This window comes from Molothrus ater, chromosome 1 (genome assembly GCF_012460135.2).
Source record: "Molothrus ater isolate BHLD 08-10-18 breed brown headed cowbird chromosome 1, BPBGC_Mater_1.1, whole genome shotgun sequence".
NCBI lineage: Eukaryota > Metazoa > Chordata > Aves > Passeriformes > Icteridae > Molothrus > Molothrus ater.
The window spans coordinates 12,047,503-12,074,226 of record NC_050478.2 but is presented as its reverse complement, the minus strand read 5'-3'; positions in this window follow the sequence as shown (position 1 = coordinate 12,074,226).

The window sequence follows — 26,724 nt, the reverse complement described above, 5'->3', positions numbered from 1 at the left end:
GAGCCAGCTGGCAGCCAATATCTCTCCTTTTGATTTCTGTACAAATTGCCCAACATAGCCAGGCCACTGCTATTTAGGCTTCCAAATCCTAGCTCAGATCCTAACATTCTGTCTTTTCTGTGTGTGGGTGGTGGATGTTTTGTCACTGCCTTACTTTCCTGGAATAAAATGCTCTCCCTGAAAGCTTTTTATGTATTACAGATGATAAACATTTGTCTAAAAAGGTTCTGGCTGCGCCTCCATTTAGTTAATTTCCTCAGATATTCTAAGAATTAGGGACATCATAGTGTGTTAAGTGAGAATAGGAATTACCAGGAAAAACCTTCTGAAATCTTTTGGAGAGTTCCAACCAAACCCAACATGTATGCAGCTGCATAATGAAATGCCATATTCCTTGATTCAAAAAAGTCTGTCAGCAAATTTTTAAATCCATATGAACTAATTGAAAAGATATAACTGTAAAATTCTGAAATAAGTCCTTAGCTACTGTAAATCTTTTTTTTGATATTGAGTTCAGCAGTCTACTCCTATGGCTGTTGAGGTCTAGCTGGGAGGTAAGACCAAAGCAGTGATCTGAGGTTACAGCTAGTTTATTGTCAGAGCACTTTACAGCCCAAAGAACTTGCTCATGATTTGCAGAATTTGCAATAAGCTAATTCCCAGATTGACTGCAGGTTAACAAAAGCAGCACTGCTTCAAGAAAAGCACAATAGTCAGCACCTTGTCCCTGAAGTTATTTTACAAGAACCTAAAAAACCCCACAAAAATAACCTAAATGTGATGGGCTGCCTATCACAGGTTTCACAAAAAATCCTAAATAAAAGCTTTGCCAGACCCTTAGGTTTGTTAGCATATCAGTGGAAATTAAACCCACTGCTCCTCTAGACTGAGTGCTTCAGTGGAGTACTTTAAGACTTGAACTGCTTGTTTAATGGGTTGTGAGATCTTTCCCATTTTCTATTCATAGAAAAAAAATAGTATTATTGTTAAAATTTTTTTAAAAAGCAAAACCTCCAATTCTAGTTAAATCTCTGTCTATGCTGAAAATTAGGAAATTGTTGGTACAATAATCTGTCTTTAAGAATATGCAAAGGTGAAACACACCAGTGTTTCAAAAGAAGATTTGCATGGGAATAAGGGGCTTCCTCTCATTAGGAAATAAAACTTTGGCATCATTGCATGTCTTGTGGGTTTAATAAAAGACAAACAGAATTTCTGGGAACCAAAGTGTAGCATCCATGCAAACCAGGACAACATACTTCCTGCTGATTTTGAAGAAAAGCTGCAGGAGAGGGAAAAGTGAAAATCAAGGAGAAAGTTCATAAGGAGCCATCAAGACTACCCAGCAAAGCCAGAGTAGGGGTTTTAAACCCAATGTTGCATAATGTGCGCCATAAAGTAAGGTGATAGGAAGAAATACCTGGTGAAGCTGCTCTGAGCAGTTCTTTTCCCATTGGTCATTGTGCCAGAGGAGATCAGAAGGTGTCTCAGTGGCCCTCAATGTTTGTCCTGCCCATGGATGAATTTCTGCAGTAGTATAAGGCAATGTGGAGCACATGCCCAGGTTAAATCCATGAGTGGCTTACTGCAGTTTTCAGTTTTATACTCTCCCATCATATTTATTGGTTGCTGAAGTTTGTTTTTTTCCTCTCCCCTGAAACAGCCTCAGCTTCCTTCATGAACCCAACCTGGTTCCAAAAACATGTGTTCATCACTTTGCCCTTTTTCACGTTTCTCTACATGGCTTCTATACAGTTTGATTGACACCATGGTCCCATGGTCCCAGTCTGCCTTTTCCTGCCATACTGTCTCAGCTGTGGGCATTTTTACTTGGGCAGGTGTTCTGCACATATAATGAAAAATAAAGGCTCTAGGTGCTAGGCCAAACATTGGCTTATCATGTTCTGATGGGGTGAGCATATGGGTTTAAAGACTACTTTTGGTCCTACCAGTAAAAAGCCAAGTAAGAAATTGGTCTTTCCATCCCTGGATCATACAGCAGAGCAGAAAAGAGCTCTTTGTAGCAAAGTCCAGGAAATTTGTAACATGTGTGGTTAAATGGTTTTTTAGCACTGTGCATATCATGTGCACTTTGTTCTCTGATTTAATTCTTGTCATTCTCTATTCTCCTTTCCCCATTTCTTTGAAAATGATTAATAAAAACAGTCCTTGAAAATTGAATATTTAAAATATTTCATCCTAAATATAGGTAATTTCTCTTATTAAAGCCTGACCTAGTTCCCCTATTCTCTGGAGAATATAAAAAACCTAAGAGATGCCACGGTAGAAGCTAAATCAGTGATTCTGATCAAGTAGCAAGAATATACTGTGTTTTTTAAAATAGTTTTTACTAAAACTTGTTTAAGATGTGGTTTTTTTTTTTTGGGGGGGGGGGAATTAATGATGCAGGAGATCAGAATTCCAGGAAGGCCTTAATCTCTGTCAAATTGGGAATTAGATTCCAGGTGTAATTTACGGAGACTGAAGGTCTTGCCCTGAAGTATTCAGTGGTCTAGAGGGCTGCTGCCCCAGACCAGGATTGCCTGTGTCTCAGAGCACATTCTGCAATCCTGTGGAGTCATCAGATCTGTCAAGTGGCATTGGAGACCTTTGTTCCATGATGATGGATGAAGGGGTGTCTGTAGGGCCTGGCTTGGTGACAGCACGTGGAAGAGCAATGTTTCACTCTGCTCAGGTCACCAGGGGGATCATTTTAATAGGGCTGCTCTTGCAATCAAAGCCTGGGCTCATTTAAAAACCTGTGCTTTGAGACACCCATGTTCACATTTACAGAAATGATACCTCTCCCAGAGCTTCATGGAAATGTGCTCTCCTGTCCTGCCTGGTACCTTTTTGTCACCCAGTGGCACACCTGGCATGCTGGCTTCTGTCAGGGACATCACTGGCCAGTGGTAAGGGCACAGCAGAGCCAGCATCAGCACAGACATCTTTCTGCAAGCACTGGAGAAGGCTGAAGGTTAGTGTCAATACAGAGATGTGGGGACAAGTCTTCCTGGAAAGGTATTTTAAATAAAATTAAACCTTTATTGTGAAATTTTCTGAGACATTAAAAAAAAAAAAAAAGAAAGTAAATGCACTTTAAAAAGTTTATTCTGCTGCTATGATACATGCAAATGAACCAAATCTCTCTACATCTGACATATTTGCATGTTGTGCATCAAAAGGCTTTGAACTAGCATTGAGGTAAACAGAATAGATTTGCAAGCTTTGCATTACATTAAAATATTAGATCACGACTCTGTGTTTACCTGGTAAGTTCAGAATGACAAATATCTCATGTCATTTAGAACCTGTTTATTGGGGAATTGTTGGATGCTCTCTCTCTCTCTCTCCCTTCTTTAGCTTCTCATTCAGTAAAAGCCCAAATTTTGAGGCAAATAAGGATCTCAAATACTCTATGAATGTTAGCAACATAAACCTTAGTAAAAAAACCAAAACCCTTAGAGGTAATTACATAACATCACAGATGGCAGAATGGATCTGTAAAGAAGTTATTTGCTCGAAGGCACTTATCAATTTTGTAATACAGTGCACAAGTGTTCATTCTTTATTCAAACTGAAAGAACACTGCCAATTTATTGTGTAACCATGTTCTGCCAATGTCCTACATAATGACATGGTTTTGTTTTCTATTACAGACTTCTCCATTACTTGCCTTTCCCATTATCCACATGTTGTCTGCCAATGGCAGAGGCAGAGCCAACACTACGACTGAAGATCATATTTATCTCCCAGTTCACAGGTTTTTGTTTCTTGATGGTATTTTTTTTCCTGAAATTGAATTTTTTTATTTAATATACAATATTATTTACCACAGAGTTAAGCAGCAAGGGTTTCAGACTGAGAAAAAGTGGAAGAGAGAAGAAAGAGTGTTAAATTCCTTTTTCTACCCTAGGAGAATAGAGCAATTTAAAGTGCTCTCATACCATCATAATGTTAATTTCCCCCCCAGTGATTTCTGGCATCTGGATCTGTTCCCCCATGCAAAGGAGCTTTACAGAGTAATTTGTCTCATTAGAATTTTTGTTCCTGAAATGTGAAAGGAAAATAAATGTACATAGTATCTGGCTAAATATATTGATGTATAAAAATATAAAGATAGTTAGATGTAAATGTATTTCATCGAGTCAAGTACAGCTAAAAAGTATTAATTCCCAAATTTAACCAGAAAATAAGAAATTTGATCTGCAGTTATCTTTAGGACCTCAATTCTGCCTTCTTGTGTATAACTGTTACAATTCAGTACTGCAGAAAGCTGGAAAAATGGTAACAGGATTTCTTGAAAAATGTGATGCTTTTTGGATTCGAGGATGAAGGACACCTTATAGATTGGGTATTACTGCCTCTTTCACTTGCTCAAATAAAATTCACTGGTGAAAGCACTTCTTAAATGAAGAGTGGAACTGTTGAAGCTGCTTTAGGTAGAAACTACATCCAAAAAAAACCCAACAAAAAAGCCAAGCTTTTCTATATTTTTTTCTTTTGTACAGCAATAGGAGACAGGTGCTGAAAAATACTAAATACTTTACTACACCAGGAAAATATGTAATCCTGCATGCTCTTCAGCTGTATTGGACCCCATAATCTGCTGTGATCTGCCAGTAGGTGAAGCGCTGTCCAATGTGACTGCAGGTTCTGCAGCAGATGCCAGGGACAGCAACCAGATTTCTGTGTGCTTCCATATGAAACATTAATGACTCGTTGAGGACTGTCTTGTTTATGTTGGGTTTTTTATACATAGGGTATCACATTTTCATTTCCCCCTTGATATTAAACTGTCTGCACTTAAATTATAGTTATTCTATGAATAACAGCATTCTGATAAAGCATTTAGAGAAAGTGTGTCTGCATATGCACACTCTTTGAAAGGCAATCTCCTTTGCACCTTCTTGCACCTTTCAGGTACCATCTAAAAAAAAATTAAAGAAATGATGAAAAACAGAAAGGGAAAAAGGCAGTATCCCCTTTCTACTTTTCAAACTGAGAATTTTTTTAATATTTCTGACACATTTGATTAGAGAATAAAATAGTTCTAAATTATGTTACCTGTTATTTTTTGTAATTCTTGAAATTGCCTTACATCAAAAAGAATATTAAAGATCCCTAGATGTGTTTGATATAATCAGAGCATAGTTATTTAAAGGTCTCAGTGGACTGCTAGCCTATCTAGATAGAATTATATTTTGCAATCCCTGAAGAACAAAAGTCCGTCAAGTACTTAAAAAGCTCGAGATGAAGGACTATACTTCAGCTAGGGCAAGTGTAAGCTAAAAATGGCTAAACGTAGGCATTTGGGAAATGTGTCAATCCTGACTGCTCAAAAATAGAAATAATTATGTAAATCTTGACTCCAAACCAGAAAATGATTGAGTTAGAAAGGTTGTTAAGTATGGTCACATACTTCAGTAAATTAATTCAATCTCCTGTCAGAGATTAGAGATCCCTTATGAAGGTGCTAAAAAGATAAATTGCTGAGTAGCAATTTGGGTCAGACCAACTTAGCTCATTCAGGGCTGGGAAAGTGTGGGGTAGAACACTCTGCTCCAAATGTCTCAGCACCCAGGCAGGCAATTACAGCCTCTGAAGAGCATCAAGAGCAGCGAGGCGTGGTTGCTTCCCAGACCTGCTCACAGTGAACAACATGCTCAACCTTAAAACAGCTCGGGTTGCACATGAAAAGAGACTGAGTAAATTGGAAAAGGGAGATGGAAGGACTATGATACAGGTGTCCATTTTTTTCTGTAATAGTTTAAATTTATTTCATGGTTCATGGACAAAGGCTTCCAGTTGTTCCCACCACAGAAAATTAGAACATTACATTTGAGATCAGTAAGAAAAAAACCCCACAATCTCTTTCTGCATTTTATGATTTGATAAATATTTCTTCTCAGGAGCAGATACTGTTTTCACCACTGGGATTCAACTCCCACCGCTCAAGGAAAGGTTGAGTGGAGAAAACATTTGTGGCATTTTATAGACATGATTTATAAACAGCATTCCACCTCTCAGGTGTCTGAAATAAAGCTTATGTTCTTCAGAAGAGAATTTTCAATGGAATTATTCCAGTTTTTGAGTAGCCAATGGAGCACTGTCCCAGTTTTGCATTAAAAGACATTTTCATCTATAGTAATGGTGGCCAAACACTGGAAGAGGCTGCCCAGAGAAACTGAAAATTTCCTTCCATGGAAACATTCAAGATTTGATTGGGACAGGGAAACCTGGTAGGATTAAATCTTTGAGAAGCTGGTTAGATTACATGACATCAAGAGATCCTTTCTGATCAAGATTATCTCTGTGTTTCCACAGCATGCTAGAAATGCATTATTTTTAGAGCTAAAATTGTGATGTGTATCCTGTGGATCACCTGCGTGATCTCAGGTTCAGCTGGCCATGCTGGCTACCAGGAGGAGCTACAGAGATGTACCAGGAAGTGACTTTCTCTACAGCTGACAGTTTTGACACTCCAAAAAGTGGGCTTAAGTACTCATCACAGTTCTACAAAACAGATGAAGATACAACCCCCTCAAAAACCCTTATGCAATAACTTAGGATTTACGATTTTAAATCTGAAAGAGTAAGCAAACAGCAACTTACACCTTATCTTCCTGGGCTGTGGCTACTGATAATCTGGAAGGGCACAGGTGTGAACACTGATATATGATTGCCCACACTATGCACTTTTACCACAGAAGCACCTCCAGTGTTCAGGCCCTGGCAAGGCCCCCCATATTTAACAATGTTTGGCAAGCAGCTGCAAAGAGGTTCCTCTCCTATGCAACAGGATGCATTTTGGAAATGGAGCACTTAATCATGGGCTTGTCTTTCTATTGCTTCCAGACAAATAGCATTAATTTTCACAGGTCTAATAAGTCGTCATTATCTGTCTGGTAAGGACATATCACTCAGAGCTGCCTCAGCAAGAAGAGATGAAGTAGCAAATTCTGTCTATATGCCATTAAGTGGAGCTGTTAGCAAATGCCTGCTGTTCTGTGCAAGAATAAAATAACAAAACAAAGTAACACCTTGTTGAAGCATTATAAAAATGTTTCATAGAACCACCTGCTAAAATGGCAACCAGATTAAGTTTAACACATGTGGATATAAAATGGATGTAATTTTTTATAATTTCAAAGGTTTAATGAAAGCATGGGAATTAAAGATGACTATGCAAGGTTCCATAATAAAACATAATAAAATGATGCAAGTATTCTAATAAATTAAGCAGTAAAAAAATTCTTTTTTGTAGTTTCTTTCTGTAGTGCCAAAGTGATGTTTTCACACTGACAAGTAGGAAAATGGTTTAAAATAATAAATAAAAATAATAAGATTTTAAAAAAATATTTACAAGCAGAAGCAATTTATGGTCATTGGTCTATTACTGTAAAAATATAAAAAGTCTTTTAGAATCTGGAGACAAAAATACAGCATCATCACTTCACTCAAATGTATCCTTTCCACAAACCTGGACATTCTCTCACATATTCTTTCCTTTTTCCCTTTTTTTTTTTCCTAACATCCTCTTTGCTCTTCTTTTGCTTGCCTCTCACAGGTTACATCTATCAGGCTTTTTAAGTACCAGCCCTAGACAAACTAAATTTGCCCTCCTGTTGATGTAGATTAAAGGTAGAGCAGTATGAATTGCTTTGCCTTAATCCTACTATATGCAGAACCAGCTCAGAGCAGAGCAGTTTATGGTTCAGACTGATCAGAAAACATAACCTGAAAATGTTTCTGCATTGCTAAGCATCCTAGGACTCTTTATTGGAAGCCATGAGAAAATAAGAGTTGTCTTCATTAAAAAAATTATTTTGTAAAAAATCATTAGCACTATGAAGTATTCACTCACTTATATGTTAGTGCTACCCTGGAAAGCAAAGCAGCTGGAGTGTATTTGAAGAACCTGAAGCTCTGATATTTATATTTTTCTGACAAGAAAAGGGAGTGCTCAGGAACAGTGAACAAGGCTATTTTGGGATATGCAGGATGGAGGAGAAGCAAAATGGCTGCATAATATTGCTCGTTCAAACTTTGAGGTTTTTCCATCACTTTTGTTCATCTCTCAGTTTACTGGCATTGTTTTGCAGGCAGATATTTAGAGGTAGTGCTTTGTGAGGAGGTATTGAAAGAAGGTATGGACAACAGATTAGGTCAAGGAATTTGGAGAGGTGGAGGGGTATAGAAAGACAGCATAGATAAGAAACAAAAGATGTGATGGAGGTTGAAGGTAAGGTGAGTGGGTGGAGGAAATCAAAGTAACAGGAAAGAATCAGAGATGTAACAGGTAGGAGCTTGAAAAATAAAAGAAAACAATAGGCACATGGAAAAGGGGAAATAATACTGGTTTTAAAGAACATTTGGTCATGAAAAGCATCGAGGCATCTGGGTGCTAAATTAGGGCATGTGGAGGGTTATTTATCCCATCATGAAAATCAGTAGGATGAGATGAAAAAAATGCCTCTACAGTTGCTCATTTGGCCTGGAGCAGATTTGACATTTCCCACTAACTGAATATTTTTTTCCTAATGGCATGGCCCCAGTGAAGTGAGATGAATGATTTCACAGGAGCTTGTTCTGCATACTGCACAATGGGAAATCCTTTGTGGAGGTTTAGGCAGTCTCTGTGCCTGGATGGTGAGAGGAGATGCATCCCTTAAACAGGGTGTCTGCTATTTTTCTGCATGTCATTTGTCCCAAGTTTGAGCCAGATGTCCAGAGAGCAAAAAAGCCAGGGCTGCAACAAGGACATTCCTGTCTGTGCTCTGTACAGGAATGATGTGGCATGGGATAGCTCTTGTCTGGGGGAAAGCCTGAGTGGCCCAATCTGCCTTCCCTCATTTTTCTGTCATTAGGTCTAATTCCTAAGAATTCAGCTGTTTGTAAATATATTTATTCAAGCTGATTTCAGTACTGCTATCTTTAGTGTAATGAGAGAACCTGAACAGAATGGCTGCTGTGAATTGTATGCCATGGGGAAGCCCTTTAAGTTTCAGCAAAGAATGGGTGAATGTCAACATCAAGTCTCACACAGAGAGTGTGCTTACATGTAGCTTGAGGCCTGACATCTGCTCAGGTATATCAACAAGCTCACTTCCTAGCAAAATTTTTGTATTTTTGTATTTTTCTGATTTTTATTTCTGTTCTTCTCCCCTTTTCTACTAAACCCAAAAAGCTCCTAGAAAAGCTTTTGTTTGTTTGTTTGTTTGCTTGCTTTTTAGTCCAAGATAATATCTACTAGGAGTCCAGAAGCAGCTGCATTAGAGAGTTCAGCAGTTTCAAAACTTAGCTCATAGTGGTACTGGAAGAACTGCCCCAAATCCTTTTATAACTCTATTCAATTTCTTAATTCCATATGCTTAGAAATGTGTTTCATAAGTTAATTAGGTAAATAATAGCACATTAAAAAAAGTTAATTTTATTTAATTGCAATGTCTTTGTTTTCTCTTTCTAACTAAAATTGGAGTAGTTTCTGTCTAGCCTTGTACAGAAATCTCTTCATGTCACTTATCATTTTCCTTTTTCAGGTCTGGGCAATTTTAATGGTCATGGGCTATTTTCATGATAGGATGACTTCAGCTGAGTATGGAATTCCAAGTGAGAGTTCATAATTCTTTTCTCTACTGTGAAAATAATAGATTTCTTACTATTTTGTATCCTGTTCCCATTATCTTTATTTCTCCCCTCTAAGTTTTTAAGTCCATCTGTAATTGTAAGTTCAGCTGTAATTCAGCAATAATGTCTTCAAATTATTTTATTCAGTGAGCATTGCTGTGCATTTCTCAACAGAGGTTTTACCTGCCATTATGTTACCCATTCACCTGTCTATGTAGGATTCCTCTAAACAGCGCAGTCTTTTCCAGCTTTTGGTGAAATTAAATATTTTAGGTTGGGTATCTATTTTCAGATCTTCCTTAGCCCTTTAATTAATAGCTAGCCAATAAATAATAACAAATAACAAGTTTATAATGTCTCAGTTCTTTACAGGCAGATTGGAATTTTTTCCTTTTTAATCTTTATTAGAATTAATAGAATAAAGTATGTAAAGTATGTAAATATTTGTGTGTGTGTGTATTTGAATGGGTGTACATGTAGAAGATTCTCTTTCCTCAAAATGACTCAAAACCCAGCTGGACATAAACAACCTGGAGATGATCCTGAGTGGAGCAGGAAGCCAGGCTAGGTGACCTCTAGAAGTCCCTGGTTAAATTAACTGTTTTACAGAATAGAATCATACTCTCATTTGGTTTGGAAAAGACTCTTAAGATCATCAAGTCCAAATGCAAATCACTCTGTGAATTTCATTGTTTGCCCAAATTACTTTCAAACACATATTTCATACTTATTTTGGCTAGATGGATGAAGTTTGGTAAAAAATAGAGTTTGAAATCAAAACATTTTAATTAACCACAAAGTTACTATTAGATTTTCCATTAATGTTATTTTATCACAGATTTTATCTTAGCACTTTGGCTTGTCTTGAACTTCTTACAAAATCTCAAGACCTATTTGAAATATACATTATTTTCTACACAATTCTTTCTTTTCATTCCAAATTACAACTAAAGTAGCTCTTGATAGTTTGTGACTTCCACTGAAATCCTTTTCCTTCTTTGCCTGCAGCTTCTTTCCCAGATCCTTTAAATCTGACAGACAACCAGCCTTAGTCCTACAGGGGAATTTTGCAAGTGTCTGCTGCTGGCTGAATTATTTAAAGAAATGGAAACAATGTTGAAAAATTAAAAATAATTCTATATTCAGCTCACTTTCTAACATTTTATTCTAATATCTTACTCTCATATATATGTTCATTCATAAGATTGACGTAAACTAATATTTTAAACACACTACAAGGTAATTCTTCTAAGATTTTCTCAGAAAAAGCAATTTTGTGGGTCAACCCTGCAAAGCAATCCCACACAGCCATTCATTCACCACCCCCTCAGTGGGTTGGGGGACGATTTTCACCTTTGTGTAGAACAGCTCTGGATGGGAAATTGGTCCCTGGGCTAATGTGAACAGATGTGTTGGAATCTGTGGTGTGCAGAACTGGGATGATCCTGAGAAGGAATCTGTGCCTGGCTGGAATCACTTTGGAAAGTTGTCCTGGTGTGAGGGTGGTGGTGTATGGCCATGTCATCAGCCAAACCTGAGCAAGCTGAGGTGCTCTCCAACAACCAGGACCTGGAGTGAGGCAGGACTGACAGACAACACCTGCTGTGCAGACAGAAGGGACAGGGAATATTCATGTAATCTTAGCAAAAGCAACTCAGTGCATATGTTGTGCATAATTCATGTCCTTTTCTTGCTGCACTGAGGGATTCTGCTGCTGAGGTGGTGCTGGATGCTTCTGGATGCTGCTGATACTTGAACATAAAATGTGGCATGAATATGATACACCAGTATGGATTGATGAAACCTGTCCAAATCACTATCTTGCCAGTAGATTGCTTTTTGTCCCATCATTTAGGATCAACATTATTATCATTGTTTTTAATAATTTCACTTGAAGTGTGGAATCAAATTTTTTGTGAGTAAAGGTGTCCCAATAATATCCCGCAGCAAATGACTTGGATCTAGTGAAACAAATAGAAGGCTTCCTTCTACTGTCATCCAAGAGGGAAAGGAAAGTAATTGTTAATCATCTTATGTAGAAAGAAAGACCAAACAATGGAATCCAGTTCACAAATGCCCTATTGAAATCAATGGACCGGAGTCCAAAAGTCACTTACCTGGACTTTGTGGCTTCAAACTTCTTTCAAATCACTGATTTCTCGGAGCAGATGTAGTTAGGGAACCACTAACCAAAAGATCACTATTTCATAGCAATACAATGCCATAGAGGCAGTCCCTGGGCTATCTGATCTGAGGGCAATCTGTGACAGAGGACAGTGTTTTTTGCTGGGTGTCCAGCAATCCCAAGGAAAACAAGCTCCCTCCCCAGCCCACAGTCAGGTCAGGAGAGCAGGCAGAGCTAGGCACTGGCACTGGGAACTGGTTGTGAACCAGCTTTGGTCATTAATGAGATTACAGCTGTACTGCTTGATTTAGTCCAAGGGAAAAGATGGGCCTATAGTGATATTATCCAAAAACTGGAAAAAAAACCCCTAAATATGTTTTGAACATGCATCAAAAAAAGACCAAAAGGATTAAATGTCTTTTCCTTCCCTTGCACAACTTAACAGGGATTTGCATGCAGAAGAACAGGTCCTTGACAGACCAAACCATCCCCAAGATACTTTCCATGTTGTAATCTTTTATTTCCACCTCATCAGTGACTGGTCTGCTATGTGTCAAACTGAAAACCATTGCCTGGACATAGAATATTGTAAGCAATTATTTGATAATAAAACCCTCCCTACCTAATTTTATGAATAATGGCAAGACAGAGCTGTGACAAAACCTGCACAATTTACTGCACTGTAGTTAACAGCTGCCTGTAAATTCTTGCTGTGGATATCCTCTCTGCAACTCCACACAATCCCTTCCTTCCCTGTCTTTTAGGGAGTTAACCTTGCATTCCTTAAGAGAGAAATTAAAAGAGAAGAAAAATCCCACCCCTAATTAAATAGTGAGAGAGTTTTATAAATAGACATAGTTACAATTGTGTTCACTGAGACATTCACTGAGCCTCTGCGCTAACAGTAATTGTCTCACCTTAAACTGCTCATGCAGTTACCACTAATGTGCATGTTCCAAAAGCTCCAGGGTGGGAGAGGGATTAGCCTAATTGGTGATAAGAGAAATTGTAGAAGGCTCCGTAGTTTGCAAGTAAGTCTCAGAAGTATTAATGAACTGGTTGGTTAAAATTAGGTAGAATGTGGATCTTCATACAGGCTAAACTACTTTTGGGAATTCAGTGGTTCATTATTGAAGTCAAAAGTCCACCTTTTACACATTATTACCATAATTATTCTCCTACCTATAAGAAATCAAAATGGAGTTCTTCAACAGTGTTCTATACTGCACAAAGGGTGTGTTTCCCATATATGAGGTGTTAATATCAGGACTTAATGTTCCTTTGAATTGATGATAGTGACAGCACATGAAAACACAGCTAACAGCATTGGCTCCTACTTCCAATCCTAGTAATAAAATGTTTTGAAAATCATAAACTGGGACTTTGTGATCTCCTGATTTACACCTGGAAATATGCCCTGCCTGGATGTGCTTCTTGCTCTACTTTTACAGCTTTTTGCACCTTGCTGCACCTGACACCACTGCTCAGGGAACCCAGACTGGAACAAGGTGGGGAGGAATATTGAACCAGTGGGATTCAACCCCAAATTCAGCAGAAACCAAATAAATGATTATGAGCTGTAGAGTCTAGGAATAAAACCTTTGCAAATTCACAGGACAATGGCTAGAACTGAAAAAGTTTAGACTTAGAGTAGATGTAAGGGAGAATTTTTTTTCCAATGACTGTGTTGAAACACTGGCACAGACTGCCCAGAGAGGTGGTAAATGCTCCAACCCTGAAAACACAGAGCCCTAAGAAACCTGATTTAGTTGACTGCAGGAGGTGTTGGACTAGGTGATGTCTAAGGAGCTTTTCCAACCCAAACTATTCTGTGATTCCATGAAATTCTCCTTTAAATGACACTTGAGATCACAGGAGTCCCCAGTAGCTCAGTTAATTCTGCTTCACAAAGGTGACTTAATACTAAAAGTTGTTATTAGTTTAAGTAATTGTACTTTTTATATGATAGTATAAGCCTAATACAAGGCCTAATAACAAAGCCTAACTTGGTATATTAATGAAATTCCCAAGCCTCTATTTTTATTTCTCCCCAGTAATACTTTTAATTCTCCCCTAGGTTTCTCCTGGAAAGAAAGGAAAAAAATCACAGATCTTGATGTTGCTCAACTTTCTGCATCTGAAGATGTATAATTAAACTAAATATTTCTGTATTTTACCAAAAGATCCTGACCTGGTAAAAACACTCAGAGCATATTTCCCAGATTAGTCATCTGGAAAACATAAAATAAAAGTGTGGCTATTTGTGATTTCCATTGTGGTGGGGTATGATATGAAAGTCCAGGACTTGACTTCTTTTTGAGATGTTGGGGAAAGAGTTCAAATCATGGTCTCTCTTGGGGTATCATTTTATTACAAAACAAAGAGGTTCAGGAGACAATCATTGCTTCTGAGAGACCAGACCAAATAGCATGGAGTGACTACACTGCTAAAAGGATAATTGTCCCTAGAGAAGACTGGTCTTACCAGTGCTGTGTGTCCCTTGGCTTTGCTCACCCCCTGCCTTGTACACTGGTCCTCAGATGTTAATATTGGTTTTGTATGTGTTCAGTTCAAAGCATCTGAAATAACAGGAAGCTGTGTTGCAACATTCCAGAATGTTTCCATACCATGGTGCTGAAGGGGTTGTACACCCTGGGATGGGGCAGGATGATGCTGCAGGTGTTTGAGGATGTCACACTGTTAAAATAACACTGGGAAACTGTAAAACAGAGAAAGACAAACTGGTTATGTCACTTAGACAGACTTTTGCCTGAAGACAGACCCTGGGAGAGGGTGAAGATGCATTTCAGCTCTAAGAGTTCTAACTCAGGTGAAAGATTAATTGTTTAGGAGATAATGCCCTGGACAAGAACAATTGCATAAATTCTTCAGTAGGAAATTTTGTGTCTGCTTGGTCCTTTCTTTTTGGTTGTTCTTTCAAATGTTACAATCTTTGTCCAGGCACTAATAAGGAAGTCAACTGCCAAAGTTCAAGGCAACGATAGTGAATAACAAAGTAGCAATTAGAAACTTCCTCACTGGAAGGGGAAATAAAAATATTTAAATGTCTTTTAAAGGTATACTTTTTATTATTTTTATTTTGGATATTCTTAATTTTTAAAGTAATTTTACCAAACACCTCTATTTGTCAAGGTTCTTTGGTCTCCTCTGTTGGGGAGGTGGTCTGACAGCACTTATTGCCTGCAGGAAAAAGTTCAGGGTCTGCCTCTTCAGCTACCTTAGGTTCCCAGAATGTTCCTGACAGAGAACCAAACCAATTCTGTAATTCTTAACTTCTTACTGTGTTGCACAGTTGCTGAATAAGGCTGGCTATTCGTAAAGGAAATTGCAGACCCCAGACAAACTCCCAGTGCAATCCCTTTCATTTAAACAAAATTGAAAAATATCACTAATGAGGTGCCAAATTAAGGCAGCAAGTGCTCATATACATTCCAGGCAGCTGATTATCTCTCATCAAGGTGCCTAAGTAATACAGTCCTCATAATGAACTAATGGATTTGCAGGTCCAGTTAACACAAAAGTTCAACCTCAGACAAGTTAAAGTTAATCAAGTACAAAAAGGATTAAATTAGTACATTTAAATTCAACTGACAGAGGCATTAGAGCTGTGCTGCATTCCCTTATTTTCTGCTTTGGTGTTAAGTGCTGGGAAGAGAATGGCAGTTGAAGTATCCCACTCTTTGGGGACTTCATGCTTCAGTTCTTTACCACCCATGCATATGGAGCCGCTAATGACAGAGCAGCTACCCATCAGGGAATGCAATTCCACGTAGACATTTTCACCAAAATGGATTATTTCAGCCTCGTTGGTCACAGATTCTGTAGTTTTCCAGTGATTCATCTTACTATTAATAATGTCAGAGAATTTTAGGCCCTTGAATTAAATAATGATAAATAGGAGCCACTGAGCGAGCTCAGCAGAGGCAGTGCTGTTTATTTCAGTGTGAAGCTCTGTCAGGCCTGATAAATCGGATCCCTGAAATAGTTTATAAAGTACTGAATTGATGTGGCGGTTGGTGAGGGAGAGAATTAATGTTACGAAATAGGCCTGCAACCTAGATTTGATGAAAGCTGAGGAAAGCCTTTTATATAAATTCTGTGTCTGTGTAGGAAATGGTTGCAGGGAGAGGTGAAAGAGCTGCACAGGGAAATAATGTGCTTCTGTAATCTCGGTGGGCACAGGTCAGGGAAGCAGGAGCTCGGCGGTGCCGGCGCTCTGCGGCGCTACACGAGAGCTCTGCCAGGAGGAGGGGTGGTCACAGGCTGCTCATTTATAACACCAAATACTGAGGACACATGCACAAAAGAAAGATGAAAGGCTTTTTAAAGATGCAGAATAGGCTTTCGAGTTGCACATGGCTGTCTGTGCCAGGCTGCTGGGAAGGAAGGGATCCTTGATGCTGTCCTCGGTGGTGCAGTTGCTATTGCTAATCTCTGACTGAATTAATGGTTTCGTCTTCAGATCACTTCATAAAAATCCACTGGAAAATGCATGTTAAATTCATCTTCCATGCAGCTCATAATTCTAGGTGGGTGCTTTCCAATTGTAGCAAATAGGATTGCTAGGAACAGCAGCCAGTAACAGAGCTGGCTGAGCTGTGTGTGCTGGGACCCACTCAGCTTTCAGGAAAAACATGTTACCCACAAAAATGGGAACTTTTCAAAGCTGCTTACTGATGTAATTATGCACACAATTGCTGTTAAAGTTAGTGAGACCTGGTGAAACCAGATGTTGCAAGTGTTCAGTAATGTAGGTGCAATATTTCTGCACCAAGCTGAGGGGGAAAGATGACAACAATTTTTATCCAGATATTCCAGCTGTGGCAACACACCAGTGATGAACACCTTACTTACATATTTTACTTATTGCTGGGGATTTATATTTTTACTTAAATCTTTAGTTAGGGAATTCCTTTCTGAGATCCTGATGTATGGTCATAGAATCATAGAATATGCTGAATTGGAAGGGACCCACCAGGATCATTGATGGCCCTGCATAGGACACCCCAAGAATCACACCAGGTGCCTGAGAACATTGTCTAAATGCTTCTTGAACTCTGTCAGGCTGGTGCTGTGGCCACTTCCCTGGGGAGCCTGTTCCAGGGCCCAGCCACACTGTGGGTAAAAAACCTTTTCCTGATATCCAGCCTGACCCTGACTCAGCTTTGTGCCATTTCCTCAAATCCTGTCACTGTTCATGAGAGTGATGATATTGGTACCCGCCCCTCCTCTTCCCCTCACAGGAAGCTGCAGCTGCAGTGAGGGCTCCCCTCAGTCCCCTCCTCTCCAGGCTGAACAGAGCAAGTGCCCTCAGCCGCTCCTCACACAGCTTCTCCTCAAGGCCCTTCACCATCTTTGCTGCCCTCCTTGGGACATTCCCTCATAGTTTAATGTCTTTTTTATATTGTGGTGCCCAAAGCTGCCCCCAGGATTCGAGGTGAGGCTGCCCCAGCCCAGAGCAGAGTGGGACAATCCCCTCCCTTGCCCAGCTGTGCCTGATGCCCCCAGGACAGGGTTGGCCCTCCTGGCTGCCAGGGCACTGCTGATTCATATTTAACTTTCCATTGACACTTTCCATTGGCCCCCAGGCCCCTTTCTGCAGAGCTGCTCTCCAGTGTCTCATTCCCCAGTCTGTACACACAGCCAGGTTTGCCTCATCCCCGGTGCTGAGGAATTCTGTGGGTGAAGTTCAGATCCCTATTCAGTCAGTCTGCTGTGCTGCTTTTTGATTTTATATTTGCTCATGAGGACATCCTAAAGGGATGAAAAGAGGACAGGTTTGTTTTGCTGTCACTCCCTTTCGTGACACTGTATCACAATACTAAGGGCCAAAACAATGATTATTCATGTGGCTCATAGACTTCAAACCATGTGCTAGCCACGCAGGCTGTTGGACAGGGGTGATAGTTTAACAATTCAGTATTTGTTGCCGCCTACAAGATAATAAAGGGAAAGAAATATGGTAGATGTTTATCAGCCCCAAAGGCATGTTCTAAGTCTCATTGTTAGTACTTACTTTTTTTTTTCCCATTAAATAGGTCATTGTTATTAGAGGTATTCACCATCCACATTTTACAGAGCTACAGCATGGCCAAGACCTGGAGACAACAGCCATAGCTACTCTCATACAGCTCAGCCAGTAGAAAATCTGATCAATCTAACAGGGGAATCAGTGGGTTAAGATCTAAAGGGTAATCCTTTCATGCAGTTGAAATGTATAGTATCAGAACCATATAAATGGTTAGATAATATTCAGCATTTAGACTGCATTTTGGGAAGAGCTTTGGTGTTCCCTTTTTCTCCCATCAGGTTTATCTCATCTCTACTAACAACCATAAAATTACTCTGTAAATTGCATAAGTGCATGCAATATCAAAACAATGAGAACACCATCATGATAGAAAAATAAATATACCTTTCCCTTGAATGTATTATTTATCAGTGATGTGCCTTGAAATGACTTGGTACCTGTTTTCTGTCTCCCTAGTCTTTTGTTCTTCCTTGATCTCTGAAAAGCACAGATCTGTTGCAAGTAGGAAAAATATAATGGGCTCAATTAAAAATATTCTGATTATCTTAATATGGACAATTCAATCTCTTAATCTTCAGTATCACAAGATTAGAGGAAGATTGTAAACTCTAAAGTAAAAACAAGGGAAGACTTTCAGAAAGTTCCCCTTAGTACTGATACAAAAATATGTATTTAGAAATGACACAATAACACAATTTTTCTCTGACTTAATCTTTTTTGCTCCCTTCTAATTGTGTTTGAAATAAGAAAGAATTTTTGAATATGAAATAGCTTGAAGGAGTTTAAGGAAATGTCCTGAAAACAGTGAAAAGATTCCCAGACACTCAGCTCACCTTACTTTCTATATTGCAATACAGATACCAGCACCTGAGCTAATTGCTGTGGTCTGCCTTTACAGTCCACAGAGAGAAACAAACACTTTTACTGCCTATGTTAGCATGAGAAGGATTTACTCTTCTAAGTGCATCTCTAATCCCTTCCTTGATCCCACCCCAATATACAGCAGTGCATTCTAGCAACTGGAAAGTGATGTTTGCTCCTGGATGGGAATGTCAGATGTACTCCTGCCATACTCCTTAGTTCCCTGTCCTATTTTAAATAAAAAGTGGTTTACTCCATTCCCCCAAAATGTGTTTTACTGAGTTATTTATAGAAAAGTCCAGCTCTGTTTGAGTAACTAACATCTTGTGGTGTTTTTCTTTCTTTGTATATTTGCTTTTAATCTGTTCTAGTCTTTGTGCTGCAAAACTGTTCCATATTACCATCCTCCTATTTCCCTGCTTCCACCTGATTTAATTTCTAGTAAATCTTTGGAAAATATCTTTCACAGCACAGTCTGGGTCCACCTAGGGCCCAGTCTTAGAAAGATGTGTTATGAGATGCAGCTCCTTTAGAGAGAGCTGTTGGTGGGGGCAAAGCAAATTATAAAACCAGCTGGGAAGTGATTCAGGATAAAAACAACAGCTGAAGCTCTTCTCAAGGAAAAGAGATACAGGTAGCAGAGAATCCTCTTTGAGAGGCTGGGATAGCTGGAGGAGAAATTAGAATGAAAAACTGTATAACAAACATTTCAGGGGGAAATATAATTTATGGAATCTGCTTGGAAAGTATCAGGAAGGGAAAGAGGATGTGAATTTCTTGATTTTGAGGCTGACAAGTCTATCATACAGTTAATGATATCCTAACAAAAGGCTCTAAACCAGGCTCCAGATGTCACAGACCAATCTTTCTGTAGGGGGGAAGCTTAGTGATACTCTCCCATTCAAGCATGTTTAATAGTTTTTGTAGTAATTACAATGAACATTAGCAATGAATGTGAGAAGCTCTGACTGCTTATGAAGTATCAACTTCAAAATTGCTTGTGATGCATTAGGATTGGTAAATAAATTAAATTAATAAAGTTTTAAAAAATGAAAGTATGTTTTATAAATTTTAAATGAATATTATATGCAAACTGATAAATTCAAACTGTCTGAAATTCATCCAATGTGAATTTTAAATACACTTTCTGTGCTCCATATTTCTGCTGGATTGAAGAAAAGCCTGATAGTTGAGTTTCTGGACAGTGAAAGTCCATTACAGGTCTGTCCTTCAGGATGAGGACCTACATTTCTATTTTAATCAAAGCAACATTTCTATGGGTAAAGTTGGTATTTTGGGGGCCCAGCCTTCAATTTGTATAGCTATGCATCATACCAACATTGAAATGTAGCTCAATGATGTAAAGCAGTATTAGGCAGAAAGTGTATTCTCCAAAGTCTTTTTCTCCTTCCCATCTTTTCCTCACAAGATTTCTCATCTGAACCTGAGAGGGTTAAGACTTAGGAATTTTCAAGCTATAAAATATACTCTGTGGAAGAGACAATGAGAGTTTCTGTGACTACTGGAAATCAACATTCTGCGCTCCCTAAAACTGTCTTTCACAGCCTTTCTTCATTGGAAATTTCAGATTTCTTGAGACTGCATATGAAGTTCTTTCAGAGAGCAAAAATATTTATCTCCTGCTAGAACTGAACTAGCTGTACTTGATATTATCATTTATATCCAACAGCTTAACTTGCTCCATGCCATAAACTAACATCAGGGCAGGAGTTCATCAGAAGTTGCTCTCTCCTAATGCAAATGCAATGAAGGGCTGGAACCCTTTTTAACCTATTTAATCAAATATGTATCCATATTAGGTAATTTCTCCAGCCTGCTCTCTCAGTGTCCTCAAAGAATCCTGATAGCACAGGAAAATCTCCAGTAGACGTCTCTGACAGAGAGTATATTCCATTCTCTTTGCTTGAATCCCAGAAGAATTTAGGTTTTATAATGCTTGTTACAAACATTTGTGATAATCCTGCCAAGGAGTAGGACTGATATCTCTGAAACAAGTGTCAAGTCCTAATAGCTGAAGCATTGATGTAGAGGTGGGTGAAATGAAGGTAATCAGTGGAAAATAAAGAGGAGAAGGATTTTAGCAGTGTCTGTGGCACTGTTTTCCTGTAGTATAGGTTACCTCTAATCATGATTCACAACCTTGAAGAGTCAGGCCAGGCCTGTTGGTGGAATGTAGCCATGATATTTTATAAAAATCCTTTCCTTAGGATTTTTCCTCCTGAGAAGCTGAGAGGCCTCAGGAACAAAATGTAACCAATGGTTATCTGCTTCTGTGGAATGCAACAGGTGGATCTGGGATTGGTCTCATGTGGTTGTTTCTAATTAATGGCCAATCACAGTCAGCTGGCTCAGACTCTCTGTCCGAGACACAAGATTTTGTTATCATTGTTAATTTCATTATTGAGCTCAAATATCTCAGACTTCCTGTCATACTGCAGGGTTTTTTAGGCTTTCACAGTTTCTCCTTTGAAAGCTGTTGCTTGTTCAGACCAATCAAGTATCAACAGGTTCTCTGAGCTGGGTGTAACACTGCAGTGTAGCACTGTACCTGTGAGAGGTACAGCTGGTCTCTAGACATCAGCTGAAAATAAACTAAAGCATTGTACAGGAAAACCACCTGCTGGACCACTGTCTCTGCACCTCCTTCTTCAAACTCCAGCACTCAGCAGTGCTTCCTTCTCAGTCAGGGTGGGTGCTGCTGCATGATTTTACCTGTAAAAAATAAAATTAAGTCCTTCAATAGTTTGATATTGCTGGTAGAGGACTATAATCCCCTTCATCTCCTTCTTTTTGGATGTAAAGGGTTGAACCATAGTTTTTCTGTAACAGGATGTATCTTTGCCAGTGTTGTTGTAAGTATGAAAGCAGGGTGAAAGATGAAAAAACCCCACATTCAAAAATTATATTTCCTGGCCTTCAGGTCTTTGGCTTGGCATTGGTGAAAGGTTTGTTAGCTGGGATAGGAACGTGGCTATGTACGTGGCTTTGTCCACATAAACTGAAATAAATTTAGTTCCCTAGAGGGTTAGGCAGATTCAGGCTAGTTCATACAAAGATAGACTTAAAATCTTTTGAAGATTAAGACATAAATATTTGCTTTTGAATCAGTACATAAAAATGCTATCAGTTCCTTCTTTTCCTATCATTGATCTGTCCCCCTGGACCACTTCAATTTTAATGCTCTTATTCAACGAAGTTTAATAATTTCCCATAATTGACTTCAAGGTAACAATTTGTACAGAAAGATTATATCAAGAACAGCTTTTCAAATTTTGCTGTAGCTTCCCATATGCTGTGATTAAGAATGTCCTGATTTAGTCTATTGCCATGGAAACAAAGGAAATACAAAGAAATTTGTGGAACTCCAAAATAATCATGTAATTTTTACAAAACAGCATTATCACATGAAGCAACAGGCATGAATAAAATTCAGCAGTGTTTTTTTTTAAATATTTTTTTAATCCAACTTTTTGGATAGAACAGTTAAAATTCCAATAAAGCCTGCAATTTATTTATAGTAATAATCAAGTTACCTGGGAGAATAATCTGAAATTAGAATGTACATTTTGCTATCAATATCCATAGCAGTAAACGTTATCATATTAACCTTTTCACTTTAGCACTGGAATCATAAATCTAATTAAGAGCTTTTAACAAAATAAATAGTTCTTCTTGAAAGCAGATTTTCTAAAACAGGGAGACTCCTAACTGTTCTCTTCTTAGCTGTCTAGCATCTATTCTCAGAACTTTCAAAGCATCACCCTTTTCCTATCACCATAGAACCACCAATGCTGCAATTTATTAACAGGTTAACCAAATCCCTTCACTAGTAAGGAAAAAACCTCCAAGCAGTTGTTTGTGTCCATAAGTGGATGGTATTCAGGTCAATTTTCATCTTTCATTCTTTACCAGTGCTGTTTTACCTCTCCCTCAAGAGAGCAAAACCATGCAGATGTGATGGCAAGGATGTAGGTTATTCTGAATGGGGTAGGACAATTCCCACATATTAATATCCTGATCTCCCTGAGTTTTATGATTAGAAACTTGGAGACACGTTTGCTTCTCTCTTGCTGGGTCATCTTGCTCTTATCACATAATCACAGAATCACAAAATAAGCTGATTTAGGGAGGGACTCACCAGGGTCATTGAGTCAACTCCTGGCACTGCACAGGTCATTCCAGGAGTCACACCAAGTGCCTGAGAGTGTTGTCCAAATGCTTCTTGAACTCTGCCAGGTTCGTGCTGTGGCCACTTCCCTGGGGAGTTTGTTCCAGTGCCCAACCACCCTCTTCACCCTCCTTTCTCTAATATCCGAACCAAACCTTCTCTGACACAATTTCAGGCTGTTCCCTTGGATCCTGTCACAGGTCACTGCAAAGAAGAGATCAATGTCATTTACCTTCACTTCCAGCTCTGAGCTACAGCTGGAAGGCAAGGTCCAAGAGTGCAAGGGGCAGGTTGGGGCAGTCAGAGAAGGGCCAGAAAATGTGGCTGAAGGAAAATTTCCCAGGAAACTTTCCCTGTATCTATGCATGACCCTGACACACTCAGCATATTCCATCTGATTGAATGTGGATACCTTGCTGAGGCTTTAGGTAACATCTGGTAGATTTTCTTTTGAAAGAAATTGGTGTTAATTTACTTCTTAGTGAAGGGTCTTAGATAACTTGCTAATGAACAGCACTGGACTTTGGCCTTTAAACTACCTTCCATTTTTTTTCTCAGTAAAAACCTGTAGAAAAATGTAATGAGTTAAATTGTATAGAAATCTTAGTAATTATCAAAAAATCATGCATTTGATTCTATATTACTCTCATTTTTTTCCATAAATATTATCCTTGAGAGCTAACAATTGTGAGTACTCTCTTGGGTTTTTTCAGATATTATGTTGAATTTTTTCTACAAATATTTCTGGTCAAGCAGAGTATTGACACACTTGGCATTCAAAGTTAAAGACATTTGAATGTTATAGTTTTTAAAAAAAAAAAAAAAAAAAACTGAAGTTTTTTGCTCCCTGGTTATGTAATGTATATGTATGTATAATTTTAGAATCTGAACTGTATTGCTAAGTAGTTCTCCATCCCAAACATGCTTCTCTAAATGCTCCCTAATAGTCTCATAAGTTTTTAGCTTCAACAAAATTGTTTGACAGAATATTTAAAGGAAGCTAAACACAAGGGATTCCAAAGTATCAACCTATAACCTTAGACATGGCTGTATAGTCTGAAAAACCTATTGCTAACCTGAAAGCAGGTATGGAGAAACAGAATTTTCACTATAAATGGTGGCTTACAATCTTTAGGCAGATACTGCTGATGTCCTTCACCAGTGCCTTTCATCAATATAATTAAATCCATAATGTTACAAGGTACAGAACTAATCTAAATGTATTTAATTTCCACCTGAAACTTACATTTACTTACATTTTAGTGTTATACATTAAAAAAAACCACAAAAAACAAAGAAGTAGATTAAATAAAAAAATCAGCCAACAGGTAAATCAAGCCATGAAATTTTAGGAAGTCTTAAAGTCCAATACCACTTTAGCCCATTTAGTACACCATGAGATAATCCAGCTGTAATTAGATGCTCACTTGATTTTTTTCAGAGAATGCTTGATTGGCACATCCCACTGAACGAACTCTTCATGCTCTTCACTACTTTCTTTTTTCCTCTTTTCTTGATGAATGAACCCTATATAATGCAGACTTTCTCTGTCATATGCTCTTTATGCAGAGTTAGTATAGTATAGTACATTTCCCTTAGAAAATTTTGAAATAGCTAAGAGTTTTACAGGTACATATCAATTTATTTTCACAGCAGCATGTTCAAAATAGGGAGAAATGTTCAAAATTTTAAAAATAAAGAATTAGAATACCCACATAAGAAGGTCAAAATTACATGCTCAGTTTTGACACAACTATATGCTTTAAATGTTTTACCAGGTCCTACAATTTTCCTACTTATTAAACTGTAAATGATAAACCATTATTCAAATCAGTTGCCAAAAATCTAAGCCAGACAGCAAGTGACCACTCATGAAAAGATTCTGGTCATGCTTTTTTCTTTCACAAATTTGATTTACCCATGAAAGCCTAGAGCTCTCCTTTCTTTTTCCATAATCCTCAGCTCAGCCCTTTCTTGCCTTCCAACTTCTTTAACATTGGCAGTTCATGAGAGGTCTTCATGAGATGGATTCATGTAAGTTGGCTCCTTGAGCAAATTCCTCTGTACTGACTGGGGGCAGAGCTGTGGGAATGAGCCCTTTGATCACACACCTACGGCTGCCAAATCCATTCACAGTGCCTGCTATTCTGGCCTGGTAATCTACTTTTAAAAGATCAGTTCAAGACAAATATGGAAAATTTCCAGAAGGGAGAATGTTTGAGCAAATGAATTAAATGTGGTGTCATTCTCTACATCACTGGAAAAGGTTTGTATCAGTGGGGCAAAGTGGATTGTACCTGCTGGTGGCCAGACATGATCCATTGTGAGTGTGAGGAGTGTTACCAGTCCCACCTCTAATTAACAGAGCTAAAGGGCATCATTTCAGTGGTGATGGGAATGATTGTGGCTCCTCAAAGTGGAACTGAAGCAAATCAATCTGAGCCCATTAGACCCAATCCAATTAAAAAGGAGATAATCTGTTTTATGAGAGAGAAACATGGCCTACAAAGAAGACATGATGGTAACTAAAAGAAAGAGAAGAATTTTGATTAATTCAGCTTTCATTTAGCATAGTTGCTCTGATAATTTCTTCAGTGTGTTTAACAGATCATATTTATATACAATCAAAATTAATGAAGCTTATCAGTAACATCACTTGTATCAACAGTGATAATCTAAGGAAAAAATCCAGATAATAAACACTTATTTTTTACCTCAGTCTTGTAGTCCAGACTGCCTTTCACTTTGCAACTATTCACTAGCTAATCTAGAGATTATCCTAAATAGTTAAATTGGGAATAGATGAGCTATTTAATTAATAAAAACCAAAGTACATATCTATCACTTCTTGATTTTTTTACCATTTGATATGTTTTTCTAAACCAGCTTGCTTTGAAAGCTGGAAACACTGGGATGATTTAGAGGTAAGTACATAGCTGCAAAGTGACTATGAGCTACTAACAGCTGTAATTAATAACATTTCCCATTATTATTGAATCTATTCTGTGATCTCATGAAACATATGAGCTTGGAGTGTCTGCAGCAGGAGAAAAGGATCATTAAATATTATGTCACCAAGTTTTCCATTTCAGATCTGTCTCAAGAGACTTTCAATAGTTCTGCTAGAGAGTTTTGGAACCAAGAAATGTCAAAAAGATTATTCAAAGTAAAACAGTGAATTGCTTGAGTATGCAGATTTCCAGAGAGCAGGCTTTTTGCTCTTGGCACTGACAGTTCTAGCACAGACTGGAGAGTGAATGTCATAAACTAATGTTCCTCAGCAGAAAACTTGAAAATGGACCAATATTCACTCTCACTTGAAGCCTATCTGGCATGAATAAAGCAGCAGCAGCAGGAATTCACCTTGCACCTCCACTTGATTATATCCTCTGGACTACCACTGCAGTCAGGAGAGAGCAATAAACCCCTTAAAGCACAGGCCAGCTGATCCTAAAAGAACAGAGAAAATGAATCAGTGCCTCTTCTCCTTACTGTTTATAGAGGAAAAGTGTGTGACTTGCTGCAGACACCTGAAATTAAGTGAGATGAAACCCCTGCCCCACCACATAGGGCAGGATCAGGATACTTGATTTTCAGGGGTTTTTTGGTGCACATTTTGATCCCATTTGCATATCTTTATTAAAATTTCTCTCTATACTTCTCATGTCTTTTGTGTAGGATAGGGAATAATAGTTCTTCATCTTTGGAGTGAAAGGTAAGGATTAACTGTGTGCTCTTCAAGTATCATGATTCACTGGACAATATCCTAGATGAATGGGTTGAAAGAGAAAGACAGATAGATGCATATATGAGATTATTTTTGTAAAATTCTTTGGGCTCTTTTGATGTATAAGGCTATCTGAATTC